We start from the raw sequence: 14,572 nt of genomic DNA, 5'->3' as shown, positions 1-14,572 counted from the left end.
GTTCTGGCTTGCCACTAACTCTCCTTTGCTTTTGTTTTTTTTCTGAAAAAGTTGGGTGGGGCATCCCCAAGCTTGAAGAAACTCGGGTGAAGTAGAGTTGGGTGTGGTGGGAAGGCAAGAAGAGGTCCTGCCCCACCCAGTATAGAAACACCAGAGCAGTGGTTCTCAACCTGCGGGTCATGACCCCCTCGTAATCATCTATCACATACCCGGCGTTCATGCGCATGACATGAAGCTATGAACTATCAATGAAATAAGTTTATGCCTGGGAGTCACAACATGAGGAGCTGAACTGAAGGGGTTGGGAGGCTAGAGAAGAATCTGAGCCCCCAAGGACCTGGCTGAGGAAGGGGGAGGAGTGAGCTGTGCCAGGGAAGGGAGGAGGCGCTGAGATGCTCCCACCCCCTCAGACCTAAAGGGTCTTTACAATAGCATGCTCGAGCCCTGGGAGGGCAGAGGAGTGGGTGTGTCTGCAGGTATCTGGGAAGGGCCTGCTCAGGGATGCAGGGAGGGGCTCAAGGGGAGCAGCAGAAACAGACTGGCTTAGGCACCGTGTGTGTGTGTGTGTGTGTGTGTGTGTGTGTGTGTGTGTGTGTGTGTGTGCATGCATGGGGTGGGGGTGTTCTTCAAAGGAACACCTCCTCTTCGCAGGAAGCAAGAACTGGACTGAAAGTCTCTTAGGGTCATGGAGCAGAAGAACAGACTGCAAACCAGACCCCTAGGTCTCCGGGCTTGCAAGCTGACCCTTGGCAGCAACCGGACTCGGGGTAGGTAGGCGGCTCTGTTAAATGTGGCTCCGACCTCCCCTCACTCAGCTCTGTCCCTAGGAGCCAGATCCCCTGAGCTGTATCACCTCTTGCCATGGTTTCCTGTTGACTTTGGCAAGTAGGAGGCATATCTAGGAAACAAGAGAGCAAGGAGGGCGAGGGAGGAAGGTCCAGGTATGTTTGTGCCTGTTCCAAGAATCCATCTTCTGAGTTCCAGAATGTTGCCCATCTTGCTCCTTCTGAGTGAGGGCCAAACGGCTGTGGTTGCCCTTCACTCTTCTGCCCCCCCCCCCATACAGGGTTTCTCTGTGTAGTCTTGGCTGTCCTGGACTCACTTTGTAGACCAGGCTGGCCTCGAACTCACAGCGATCCGCCTGGCTCTGCCTCCCGAGTGCTGGGATTAAAGGCGTGCGCCACCCGGCTCACCCTTCACTCTTAACGAAGCCCAGCGAGGTTCCTACGCGCTCCTGCGGGATCCCTTTCTATGGCTGGGGCTCTTCATCTGTAAAGTGGGAGCAGAGATGGGACCAACACCGGTAGGTTGCGAGAGATGAGGATGAACTGGGTTACCAGTCCTGGGACAAGGGACAACGCCAGACGGAGGAGGGGTAAATGCTAGAGGCGATGATGGTTGATGACGGGCCTCCTCTTCTGTGCTGAAGAGGGACAGTGCCCGCAGCCAGTGAGACACCCAGCCTTCCAGCACCAGGAGCCTGCACAGGTGGGATTGAGAAACGGTCTAACCTAAAACCCCCAGCCCGCTATTTCCACCCCAATCACTGCCTTAGTCAAAGTGCCAGCTTGGAGTGAGATAGGCTGCAACACCAAGAAGGGAGGAGAGAGTTTGGACATGGTGGCGCACGCCTGTAATATCCCAGCCCTCGGGGAGACAGAGGCAGGTGGACCTCTGTGAGTTCGAGGCCAGCCTGGTCTACAAAGTGAGTCCAGGATAGCCAAGGCTACAACAGTGAAACCCTGTCTTGGGGGGGGGGGGAAGATGAGCATGACCTTTCCCTACCTTCAGGGCTGTCTGAGGGAGAAAACCTTACTGCAGTCATCTTTGAAGAAGGTAAGACGTGTCAGTCTCAGCCCCTGGCCCCCTGTCCTTCCTCACCACCTGTCGATGATGATGCTGGGGCTGGAAGGGACCCAAGGCGTCATGCGTGCTTGGTAGCCCGCAGCCTCCACCCTATTTTGAAGGCTTCTATGATCTGTGCTGAGCTCTAACTTGCCTTCCTTACTGTTGAGAACTGAAGAGGGCTGGCTGGAGACTGATAATCATCTGGTTAGAGTTCACTGCTCATCTCCATGGAAACGCCCCCCCCCCCATAGTTGAGAAGGCACCCAGAATGTCAACCTGTACCTTCTTCCACTGCTTCTCCTATTCAGGTCGCTGCCGAGCCTGCTGGGGTGGCAGGGAGGAAGGGGTACCAGGCCTGAATCTACAAACACGCTGCAGGCTCCAGACCATGGCGGCTCTTTCCCTGACAGAGGTAGCCTTTAGCTGCTTTCATGTCAGGGCTGGGGAGAGTAGTTTGACCCCTGACCCAGAGGCAAAGTCATCCCTTTATCAGGCAAAGGGTTTATAGCTTGCAACACCTTCGGTCTTGGGGTTGTGCGTGTCCACACACATGAGAAAATGCATCTCCTGGGACGAATGAAGAACTGGGAGTGTGCGGATGCTCACACATTCACACCCCTCCCCGCCCCCTCCCCGCCCCCTCCCCGCCCCCTCCCCGCCCCCTCCCCGCCCCCTCCCCGCCCCCTCCCCGCCCCCTCCCCGCCCCCTCCCCGCCCCCTCCCCACCCCCTCCTCAATACTCATCTCACACTTGGGCCCATCGGCTTTCAGCAGGCTCTCAGGCTGATACAACTCAGTGCTGTGTGACGTTTCCTGGGGAGACAGGAGCAAACGTCTGCTCATCCTAGATAAGGCACAGGGGACAGAGCAAAGCAACAACTCCGTCCAAGTCTAGCTTGGTCGGATAGAGTTTCACTGCGGTTACTTGCAGGAGCATGGGCAACACACAGACTGCAACACCGCCAAAGACAAGTCCCCCAAGCCAGGCGCGGTGGCTCATGCCTTTAATCCCAGCACTCGGGAGGCAGAGGCAGGCGGACGGCTGTGACTTCGAGGCCAGCCTGGTCTACAAAGTGAGTCCAGGACAGCCAGGGCTACACAGAGAAACCCTGTCTCGAAAACTAAAAACAAACAAACAGGAAAAGTCCCCCAAATCATATATCCTGCAGGGGAAGCTGAGCCTTGATTGCCTCCCCACTTCCAGGGGGAGATGTTTGTGGGCCCAGTCTTGCGAAGGTCACGTGGCACTATCTAATCCCAGCGTCTCTGATCTCAAGACAGCAGCACTTATTCAGGCACACACTTGGACTGATGCTGCAACACACTCAGATGCACCAACACCCTTGCACGCCCACATTCACAGGCTTGCACACCGACGTCCTTTCATTCGTGCTTAAGCACATGTAAGAGAACCCTAGGCTCACTCACACTCAGGTACACACCCACACTTCTCCTTGTAGGGGGTCACACTCAGGTACACACCCACACTTCTCCTTGTAGGGGGTCACACTCAGGTACACACCCACACTTCTCCTTGTAGGGGGTCACACTCAGGTACACATCCACATTTATCCTTGTAGGGGGTCACACTCAGGTACACACCCACACTTCTCCTTGTAGGGGGTCACACTCAGGTACACACCCACACTTCTCCTTGTAGGGGGTCACACTCAGGTACACACCCACACTTCTCCTTGTAGGGGGTCACACTCAGGTACACACCCACACTTCTCCTTGTAGGGGGTCACACTCAGGTACACATCCACATTTATCCTTGTAGGGGGTCACACTCAGGTACACACCCACACTTCTCCTTGTAGGGGGTCACACTCAGGTACACACCCACACTTCTCCTTGTAGGGGGTCACACTCAGGTACACACCCACACTTCTCCTTGTAGGGGGCCACACTCAGGTACACACCCACACTTCTCCTTGTAGGGGGTCACACTCAGGTACACACCCACACTTCTCCCTGTAGGGGGTCACACTCAGGTACACATCCACACTTATCCTTGTAGGGGGTCACACTCAGGTACACACCCACACTTCTCCTTGTAGGGGGTCACACTCAGGTACACACCCACACTTCTCCTTGTAGGGGGTCACACTCAGGTACACACCCACACTTCTCCTTGTAGGGGGTCACACTCAGGTACACACCCACACTTCTCCCTGTAGGGGGTCACACTCAGGTACACATCCACACTTATCCTTGTAGGGGGTCACACTCAGGTACACACCCACACTTCTCCTTGTAGGGGGTCACACTCAGGTACACACCCACACTTCTCCCTGTAGGGGGTCACACTCAGGTACACATCCACACTTATCCTTGTAGGGGGTCACACTCAGGTACACACCCACACTTCTCCTTGTAGGGGGCCCAGAGCCACCCGGTTATGCTCTGAGAATGCCTGGAAGTGGTGTTTATGGGAGTTAAGTATCGGGGTGAGGAGAAAGGGGGAGGGGGACACAGAGGCCAACAAGTGGGTTTGGTGGGCTGGCTAAAGAGCACTGATTATTCTTGCGCAAGAGCTGGGTGTGATTCTCAGCACTCACACAGCAGCTCACAAGCATCTGTATAATTCGAGTTTCCAGGGATCCAATGCCCTCTCTTGGCCTCTGCCAGCACTATACACATATGATGTGCTTGCACACCTTCAGGCAAAACACTTGTACACATAAAAGAAAAACAAATAAATCTTAAAGAAGAAAAAAAAAAGAGCACGCCTATAACCCCAGCACTAGGAGAGGCAGAGACAGGAGGATCTCCCTTGAGTTCGAGGCCAGCCTGGTCTACAAAGTGAGTTCAGGACAGCCAGGGCTGTTACACAGAGAAACCCTGTCTAGAAAAAAAACAACCAACCAACCAATCAAAAAAAGTAGCACTAGGGGATTTTGTTTGTTTGTTTGTTTGGTTTTTGTTTGTTTGAGACAGGGTCTCAACAGGAAGTTCTTCAAGCCACTGAGCTATACTCTCCAGTTGTTTTTGCTTTTGAGACCAGGCTTCTCTGTGTAGCCTTGGCTGTCCTGGACTCGCTTTGTAGACCACGCTGGCCTCAGCTCAGCAATCCGCCTGCCTCTGCCTCTGCCTCCGAGTTCTGGGATTAAAGGCATGCCACTAGGGGAATTCTTTAGATTTTGGGGTTACAGCTAAGATTTTTAGAGTAAGGGGTAAAGAGGCCAGGAGGGTTGAGCTTCCTTTCTTTTGAAATGGCATCACTATGTAGCTCAGGTTGCCCTTACACGTGCGATCCTCCTGCCTCCCAGGTACTGAGATGAGAGGTTTTTACCATCACATTTAGCCTTAGAGGTTTGGAGTCTGAGTTGCCTCGTCTGGGTGGGGCAGATTCTTGCAGGATAAGCCAACAGCAGGTTGACTGAATGCTCAGTGTTCAACAGGAAGAGCTGGCTTTTCACTGGCCTGTCCCACAGAAGCTTAGAGTCCCAGGCCACCACAGAGTCTGAAGTCACCTGTGTCCTTGCTTCCATTTCCCAGAGCGAAGACGAGTCTCAGAGCAGAAGGAACGTGCATGGAGCAGCTAGGCAAGGAGGGGCCAGTCGGGTCTGCGTCATGAGCGTACGGCTTGTCTCCTAAGCCCGAGGACATCTGACTTCTGAGAGAAACCTTACAGACCAGCTGGCTTGGGTGAATTAAAAAAAAAAAAACCCAAAAACAAAACAAAACAAAACAAAAAACCAGACTGCTTTGGGCTGTGCCGAGGATTTGAGGCCTAGCTAGGAGAAAAGAGGTAAGATTTATTTTTATTCTTTTTTTTTTTTTTTTTGAGAAAGGGTCTCTCTGTGTAGCCTTGGCTGTCCTGGACTCACCTTGTAGACCAGGCTGGCCTCGAACTCACAGTGATCCGCCTGCCTCTGCCTCCCGAGTGCTGGGATTAAAGGCGTGCGCCACCATGCCCAGCTCTATTTTTTTTTTTATGATGTATTTATTTACTACATATAGTGTTCTGCCCTGCATGTACATCTGTACACCAGAAGAGGGCACCAGGTCTCACTATAGATGGTTATAAGCCATGATGTGGATGCTAGGAATTGAACTCAGGACCTCTGGAAGAGCAGACAGTGCTCTTAACCACTGAGCTATCTCTCCAGCCCTTAAAATGTATGTATTGTCTTGTGTATGTGTGTGTGCTTGACTGTGTGTATGTGTACCACGCACATGCCTGATCCTCTGGGAGGTCAGAAGAGGAGGCAAGTCTCTGGGCCTGGAGTTACAGATAGCTGTGAGTCACCACGGAGGACCTGGAAACCTAGTCCTCATAACCACTGCGCCATCTCTCCAGCCCCTGAATTGATGATTTTATTTATTTATTTATTTATTCATTTATTCATTCATTTATTTATTTATTTTAACTTTTTAATTATTACTCTCTCTATATATTGTTTTTGTTTTTGTTTTTTCAGTCAAGGTTTCTCTATGTAACAGCTCTGGCTGTCCTGGAACTTGCTCTGTAGACCAGGCTGGCCTCCAATTCACATTGATCCTGTCTGCCTCTGCCTCCTGAATGCTGGGATTAAAGGTGTGTGCCACCACCGCCCAGTGAATTGACATATATATATATATATATATATATATATATATATATGTGTGTGTGTGTGTGTGTGTGTGTGTGTGTGTGTGTGTGTGTGTGTATTTATATGTATATGTGTGTATATATATATATCTTGAGGTTTTGCCTGAGTAGGGCTGAAATCAATGAAATATCTTAGAAATTATCCCAGATGCTCACTTGGCTCCGAGGAGATCACCCAGTCCTTTAAAAAGGGCATCTAGGGGCTAGAGAGATGGCTCAGAGGTTAAGAGTACTGTCTGTTCTTCCAGAGGTCCTGAGTTCAATTCCCAGCAACCACATGATGGCTCACAACCATCTATAATGTGATATGATGCCCTCTTCTGGTCTGCAGATGTACATGCAGGCAGAGTACTGTATACATAATAAATAAATAAATCTAAAAAATAAATAAATAAAAAAGGCATCTATTGAGCAGAGTGTGATGGTGCACACCTTTAATACCAACGTTTGGGAGGCAAAGGCAGGCGGATCGTTGTGAGTTCGAGGCCGGCCAGCCTGGTCTACAAAGCGAGTCCAGGACCAGCAAAGCTACACAGAGAAACCCTGCCTTGAAAAACCAAAAAAATAAGAATATTTAAAAAAAAATAAAAACGGGCATCTATCATGCTCTTAGTGTGGTGGTGCATGCCCTTGGTCTCAGGACCTGGGAGACAGAGGCAAGTGGGTCTCTGTGAGCTCCAGGCCAGCCTGGTCTACTTAGTGAGCTCCAGGCCAACCTGGTCTACATAGTGAGCTCCAGGCCAACCTGGTCTACATAGTGAGCTCCAGGCCAACCTGGTCTACATAGTGAGCTCCAGGCCAACCTGGTCTACATAGTGAGCTCCAGGCCAACCTGGTCTACATAGTGAGCTCCAGGCCAACCTGGTCTACATAGTGAGCTCCAGGCCAACCTGGTCTACATAGTGAGCTCCAGGCCAGCCAAAGTTCCACAGTGAGACCTGGTCTCAAAAATAAAAACAACTGGAGAGATAGCTCAGTGGCTTAAAGAACTTCTTGTTGAGTCAGATGGACCTAGTGGCTCACATCTTTAATCCCAGCACTCCGGCGGGAGGCAGAAGCAAGCGGTGAATTCACTGTTGCCTGCAAGCCCAGTTCCAAGTAATCTGAGGCCCTCTTCTGACAGCCATGAGCTACATGGTCACATACATACAGGTAAAGCAAGTGGGTTTTTTTGTTTTTTGTTTTTGTTTTAGCAAGTGTTTTTTTTAAAATACCAAGAATTATAGGACATGTACAGAGGTTGCCAGGGGCTTGGTAGAGGGAGAGATGGGGTGTAACTACTGAGGATTTGTAGTTACTTTGTGGGGTGACAAAATGTTTTGGGATGAGAGCATGGAGATAGTCTCATAAATCTATGAAAACACAAAACCTCACTGACCTGCCCATGGCAGCACGTTTTTAGGATTGACACAGGTCCTCAGACTCGCTAGGCAAGCACCCTCTCACTGAGCTATGTCCTTACCCCGAATTATACCCTTTTGTTGGGTAAACTGTTATTTAGAAGGGTAAAATACTTGTCATCAAACTGTACCTCAACAAAGAATATAAAAAGGACGCATGCCTTTAGTCCCAGCACTTAGGAGGCAGAAGAGAGTGGATCTCTGAGTTCGAGAGTGAGTTCCAAAACAGCCAGGGCAACAAAGAGAAACCCTGTTTCAGAAAAAAAAACAAAAACAAAAAAACCAAGTCACAAAAACAAATAGTGAAAGGAAGGGGGGCTGGAGAGATGGCTCAGAGGTTAAAAGCACTGTCTGTCCTTCTGGAGGTCCTGAGTTCAATTCCCAGCAACCATATGGTGGCTCACAACCATCTATAATGAGATCTGCTGCCCCCTCCTGGCATAGATAGATTGCTCAGATATGTAAAATAAACAAATAAATCTTAAAAACAAGAAAAGAAAAGAAAAAGAAAAAGGAAGGAGCCTGGCGTGGTGGTGCACACCTTTAATCCCAGCACTCTGGAGGCAGAGGTGGGAGGATTGCTTGAGTTCAAGGCTAGCCTGGTCAACAAAGTGAGGCCAGGATAACCAGGACTACACAGAGAAACCCTGTCTTGAAAAACCAAAATAAGGGGATGGAGAGATGGCTCTGAGGTTAAGAGCACTGTCTGCTCTTCCAAAGGTCCTGAGTTCAATTCCCAGCAACCACATGGTGGCTCACAACCATCTGTAATGAGATCTGATGCCTTCTTGTGGTGGGGCAGGCACACGCATGGGCAGAATGCTGTATAAATAATAAAATAAATCTAAAAAAAAAAAAAGAAAGAAAGAAAGAAAAACCAAAATAAATAAACAAATAGATAAGTGAATAAATAAGTAAAAGCAAGGGAGTAGGGATGGAGGGGCAAAGGAGGAAAAATGTTCCTGTTTCGCAGGTTGGTCTGTGTCAGCACAAACTGTGTGATAGTTTGGGGATGCAGGAGTTTACTATAGTCAGGAGTTAAATACTGGAGGTGTTCTTGTTCTTCAAAAGCATCTTAGTTAAGATGCAGAGGTAGCTCAGCGGTTGGGACCAGGCGGTCTGTTTCCAGCACCCACACTGGGCAGCTCACAACTCGTAACTCCAGCTCCAGGTGACCTGACCCCCTCTCCTGGCTTCCAAAAACCCCTGCACTCACCTGCACATATATTCCTAGGCATGCACAGAATGTTATGAAATCAGCTGGGGCAGGAGAGGTGGCTGGGCGGTTACAGCACTGGCTGCTCTTCCAGAGAACCCTGGTTCAATGCTCGGTACTCACAAGACTGTAACCCAGTTCCAGGAGATTGATCACCCTCTTCTGGTCTCAGTAGGCACCTACCATGCTCGTTGTACACAGACATAGATACAGGCAAAACATTTATGCATGGAAGTGTTTTTAGTTTTTGTTGGTGACTTCACCCCTCTTAGTAGCCTAGCCTATCAGTGGCTTTAGCCTCCTAGGGCACCTGGCGCCCCCCCCCCCCTTTTTTGGTTTTGGTTGGTTGGGTTTGGTTTTTTTTTTTGAGACAGGGTTTCTCTGTGTAGCCTTGACTGTCCTGGACTCTCTCTGTAGACCAGGCTGGCCTCAACCCCACAGAGATCTGCCAGCCTCTGCCTCTCGAGTGCTGGGATTAAAGGCGTGCATCACCACACCCGGCTGACTGTTCGGATTTGAGGTAGAGTGTTTAGCCAAGCTGAAGGGGAACAGACCTGAGATGTCCTTTGTTCTCTTCAGGGCTTCAGAAGCAGTTTGCTGATCTGGTGACTCATAACTGTAATAATCTCAGCACTTTAACGCTGAGGCAGTAGAACTGCTGCAGGTTTGAGGCCAGTCTGGTCCAGCTGGTTCTAGGCCAGCCATAGTTATTGAATGAGATCCTCTCCCAAACCCAATAAGGAGTAGCTTTAGCCAAGTAGCCAGATCTACAGAGCAAGTTCCAGGACAGCCAGGACAACACACTGAAACCCTGTATCAAAAAAAAAAAAAAAATCCCTCAAGTACAGGTGAATAATACAGTCCTGATGCAAATGCATTTACAAATCTGTCCCCCCAGATACAGCCTTGTGCAGACAGGGAAACAGGCCTGTTATAAAAGCCACTCCTTGCCGGGCGTGGTGGCGCACGCCTTTAATCCCAGCACTCGGGAGGCCGAGGCAGGCAGATCGCTGTGAGTTCGAGGCCAGCCTGCTCTACAAAGTGAGTCCAGGACAGCCAACGGCTACACAGAGAAACCCTGTCTCAAAAAACCAAAAAAAAAAAAAAAAAGATAAATAAATAAATAAAATAAAATAAAATAAAATAAAAGCCACTCCTCAGGGCTGGAGGGATGGCTCAGTGGTTACGAGCACTGGCTGCTCCTCTTCCAGAGGTCCTGAGTTCAATTCCCAGGAACCACGTGGTGGCTCACAACCATCTGTAATGGAATCTGATGGTTTCTTCTGTCATGCAGGTGTACATAGAGTGCTTGTATACATAAACATATATAAATAAGTAAAAATTTAAAAAGACACTCAATATGTTAACATCTTTGGGATGAATAGATGGGTTAATTCAGACTACACCCAGGCCCACCTTTCTTTTTCTTTCTTTCTTTCTTTCTTTCTTTCTGTCTGTCTGTCTGTCTTTCTGTCTTTCTTTCTGTCTTTCTCCTCCCAGTGAGTATATGAAAGTCAGAAAACTAGCGGGGTGAGCTGTGGACAAAGCCCGGAGCAGACAACGCTTCCAAAAGAAAGTTGTGGCAAAAGTTGCGTTCTCCGAATAGAGCGGGACCTTGGTGGAACACCTTTGGGTGGATGTAAGACCCAGAAGGGAGGAGGTGTCAGTGACACTAAGGTTCCACGCCTGAGTCCTTCTAAGGGCCTGGACACAGTCAGGACGAGCACTCAGCCCGCCCTCCCGCCTGTGGCTGGGCCTGGAGATCTTATCAGTGACATGGCTGACACATGGGACTGAGTCATAGGCCCGAGGCCTAGAAAACAGTTCTGATGCTGAACAGGCCCAGGGGAGGGAGTAGGGTGAGTCTCTATTATGCACGCACATCATTACCATTCACATTTCCTGTCACCCTGGGCCACCTGGACCATCAGTCCTTTTTGATACTGTCACTTACTTGTCACCCTTACTGTCATCCCTGCATCACAATCCCTGCCTCTTTCACGCCCACGCTGTCACACGACCCAGTTCCCATCGCGGTCCCCACGTTCCCCAGCCCTACGCCTGAGGTCCTTGCTAATCTCAGCCAACCCTGCTATCCCTCAAGTGCCTCCACCCTGGTGCTGTCACTTCTAGCTCCCTTTCCATTCCTTTGTCTGTCACCAAGGATTACCCTCACCTGTCCCTGTCACCTTAGTCATCTTTGCTGTCACATCACAGCCCCATCCTTGTTGTCATCCCATTTCCCAGCTCTCTCACAGCCGCCTGCTTCAGGCCGTGTGACCCCTGAGGTCCTCTGGATTGTCCCGCCCAGCCCCACCCTGTTTGCTCTTAGCTCACCTTCACTGATCCATCATTGCCTCTACTCCTTGCCAACTCCTCTTTGTCTCAGGCTCCTCACCTGGGTCCCTAGCTGGCACACAACACACGCCCACCTCTGAGTGGCTGACGAGACCTTCCAGGTCAGGGCCTCTGCTGGGCTTCCCCACCCGGCTTTCCCGTGTTCCTTACCACTGCAATGTGTCCTAGCGAACGGCTTTCATTTTCACCCTAGGTTGTCTGGGTCCAGGCCCTTCTCAGGGTTCCCAGGCAGAGGGCTGCCAGGAACCCCAGATTTCTCTTTCAGCTACTGCACTTGGCCGTTGCCTCTGCCCAGCCTGGCTCTGAAATCCACCCCGCCCCAAACTAGAATCACACCAGGCAGCCCTATCTACCTATTATTCTTGCTGGCCTCAAAAGAGATTCTCCTGTCTCAGCGTCTGGAGAACAGAGATTGACAAGATTCTACACTTGGCTAAAATTCCTTTCTTCTTTCTTTCGTTTTGTTTTGTTTTCCAAGACAGGGTTTTTCTCTGGGTAGCCTTGGCTGTCCTGGACTCGCTTCGTAGACCAGGCTGGCCTCGAACTCACAGTGATCTGCCTGCCTCTGCCTCCCTGGGTGCTGGGATTATAGGCGTGCGCCACCATCATTGTATTGGCTGTTATTTCCTCTTTCTCAGTCCTCAATGCTTGTTTAGACAACTCCCTATCTATCCACTATAACCCACCTCACTTTGCATTTATGAAACCTCTTTGGGTAGCTGTGTTTGAGGCTGTCCTGACAGCAGACAAGCTCCGCAGGAAGGCAGCAGCTACGTCCATCTTAGTGACTGGCAGGTTCCTGGGACCCAGGACAGGGCCCTGTTCCTGATTGGGGCCCAGTGACATCTGTTGAGTGAATAAGCACCATTTACTGATTGATCCCTTTATCGTGTGCTGGCACAGTGGTAAGTGCTTAACATCTGTCAGTTTGTCTCCTTTTGTCATGTGTCTTTTTCAAGTTTTGGGCCTTTCAAGAATTTTTAAATGAGTTGGCACAGATTATCCTGACAAAGTTGAAGGCTGAAGCACATTTCCAATTACTCATCAGAAAGTGAAGAGGCAGAGAGGGCTGGTTACTCACAGAACAAGGAGAGCACTTTCTTGTAATTAGGGCAAAGGAAACCTCGGCTTGTAACATCGCCTCTCCATTTCATCCTCCCTCGGCTTCCCGAGGCGAGGCTAGCAGCAGGCCAAGACGAAGACAGCGTCTGGTCCATGGGAGGCAGAGATCAGATCCTCACCTCACACCTTGAAACGCGTGTGTTCAAGAAGTAAATCATCTAAGTTTATCTGGATTTCCCATGTGATTTGTCTACACTATTTCTGAGGATTTGTCCTTGGGAAAAGGCTTAGAAAAGCCTTTGCCAATTGCAATCTTCCGTGGTCACATATCGTGCTACTTTTAGTATTTAAATTCATAAATACTTATTTATAAATGCCAGCCTGGTCTACGGAGTGAGTTCCAGGATAGTTCCCCATGGAGAAACTCTGTCTTTATAATAATAATAATAATAATAATAATAATAATAATAATAATAATAATAATATCAAACTAATGCACCAGCCAAGGACAATACAGGCGGTAAACTTTAAACTCCTACCCAGATCTAGCCAATGGTCAGATCAGTCTCCACAGTTGAGTGGAGAGTGGGATATGACTTTCTCACGTACTCTGGTGCCTCACATTTGACCATGTCCCTTGGAGGGGGAGACCTGGTGGCACTCAGAGGAAGGACAGCAGGTTACCGAGAAGAGACTTGATACCCTATAAGCATATACAGGGGGAGGAAATCCCCCTCAGGAACAGTCATAGGGGAGGGGAATAAGGGGAAAATGGGAGGGAGGGAAGAATGGGAGGATACAAGGGATGGGATAACCATTGAGATGTACCAAGAATAAATTAATAAAAAAAAAGAGCCCCCCACACACTGTGGTGCATACCTTTAATCCAAGCATTCAGGGAGACAGAGGCAGGCAAAGCACTGTGAGTTCAAGGCCAGCCTGGTCTATAAAGTGAGTCCAGGAAAGCCAAGGCTACACAGGGAAACCTTGTTTCGAAAAACCAAAGGGGGGGGGGGGAGAAAGAAAGAAAGAAAGAAAAGAAAAGGGCATTATACAAACAGGCTTATATGGAATTATTTTTGGAGATGCCAACAGACTGGGTGGGTTCATGGATGGCCATCAGCGCAAGCATTACCGGAATTACACTGTCCTTAAATGTGAGCAACTCTTGCTGTTCTCATTTTCCTTCATGGCCATGATTACGTTTATAATAAAATAGCTATGCTTTCCCAAGAGAGGTGAAGACGACGCTTCCTTTGTGATCCAGTCCCTCATTATTTTTTATTTTACTAGACTGTAAATCCCATGAGGACAGGAACTTTGTCTGTTTCCCACAAAAAAAATATGCTTTTTCTTTTTTGTCTCTCACATTTCTCCTTTTTAATTTTTTTTAATAGACAGTGTGTCACTGTGTATAAAGGCAGGAACTTGCTGTGTCACCCAGGATGACCTACAGTTCACTACATAACCCAGGATGGCCTTAAACTTGTGAGGATTCTCCTGTCTCAGCCTCTGGAGCTGATGGATGATGAGGCCACACCTGACTCTTTCAGTTTTCAGAGTAATGCTCTCCTGTATAAAGTCCTCTGGGAGCTGCTGTGATCTCCAAACCCCAATCTGTGCCTGCGCAGCCGCTGCCATAGGAAAGCATCCCGATAAATTGGAAAGAACCATATCAGATGTGACAATAAGACCTGAGCAGGAGGGCTGCAGAGATGGCTCAGAGGTTAGAGCGCTGGCTGCTCCTCCAAAGGTCCAGAGTTCAATTCCCAGCAACCACACGGTAGCTCACGACCATCTGTAATGAGATCTGGTGCTCTCTTACGGCGTGCAGGTGTTAATAATAATAATTTAAAAAAAAAACTTAAAAAACAAAACGAAACAAAAACCCCACCACTGTAGCCAGTCTCAGGGTTCCCCCAGCCTCTTGTCCCTGAACCCTTACGGGGAGTCGTTCCCCACGCTGGGCCAAGACCCCTTCCTCATCTTCAAGCTGCTTCTCCGACCAGTCCCTCCGCTTCACCACTCACTCACCGAATCCGCGTCTGGGATTAAAGGCATGTGTACCACCATGCCCGGCTCTTTTCTTTTT

General features: G+C 49.4%; 1 long non-coding RNA gene across 2 annotated transcripts; it reads left to right on the top strand.

Moving 5' to 3' along the window:
• The first annotated feature begins 555 nt into the window (after nt 1-555).
• LOC311594331 lies at nt 556-14,572 on the top strand. 2 transcript variants are annotated; one of them, XR_014778059.1, is made up of 3 exons: nt 556-767; nt 5,349-5,601; nt 13,878-14,572. It is a non-coding gene; the product is annotated as an uncharacterized lncRNA (long non-coding RNA). The 2 variants fall into 2 exon arrangements; XR_014778060.1 differs by lacking the exon at nt 556-767 and adding an exon at nt 1,062-1,303.

The sequence above is a fragment of the Acomys minous genome, assembly GCF_964271855.1.
Source record: "Acomys minous genome assembly, chromosome: 1".
Classification (NCBI taxonomy): domain Eukaryota; kingdom Metazoa; phylum Chordata; class Mammalia; order Rodentia; family Muridae; genus Acomys; species Acomys minous.
Note: the sequence above shows the minus strand (reverse complement) of the source record. Positions and strands in the feature narration are given on the sequence as shown.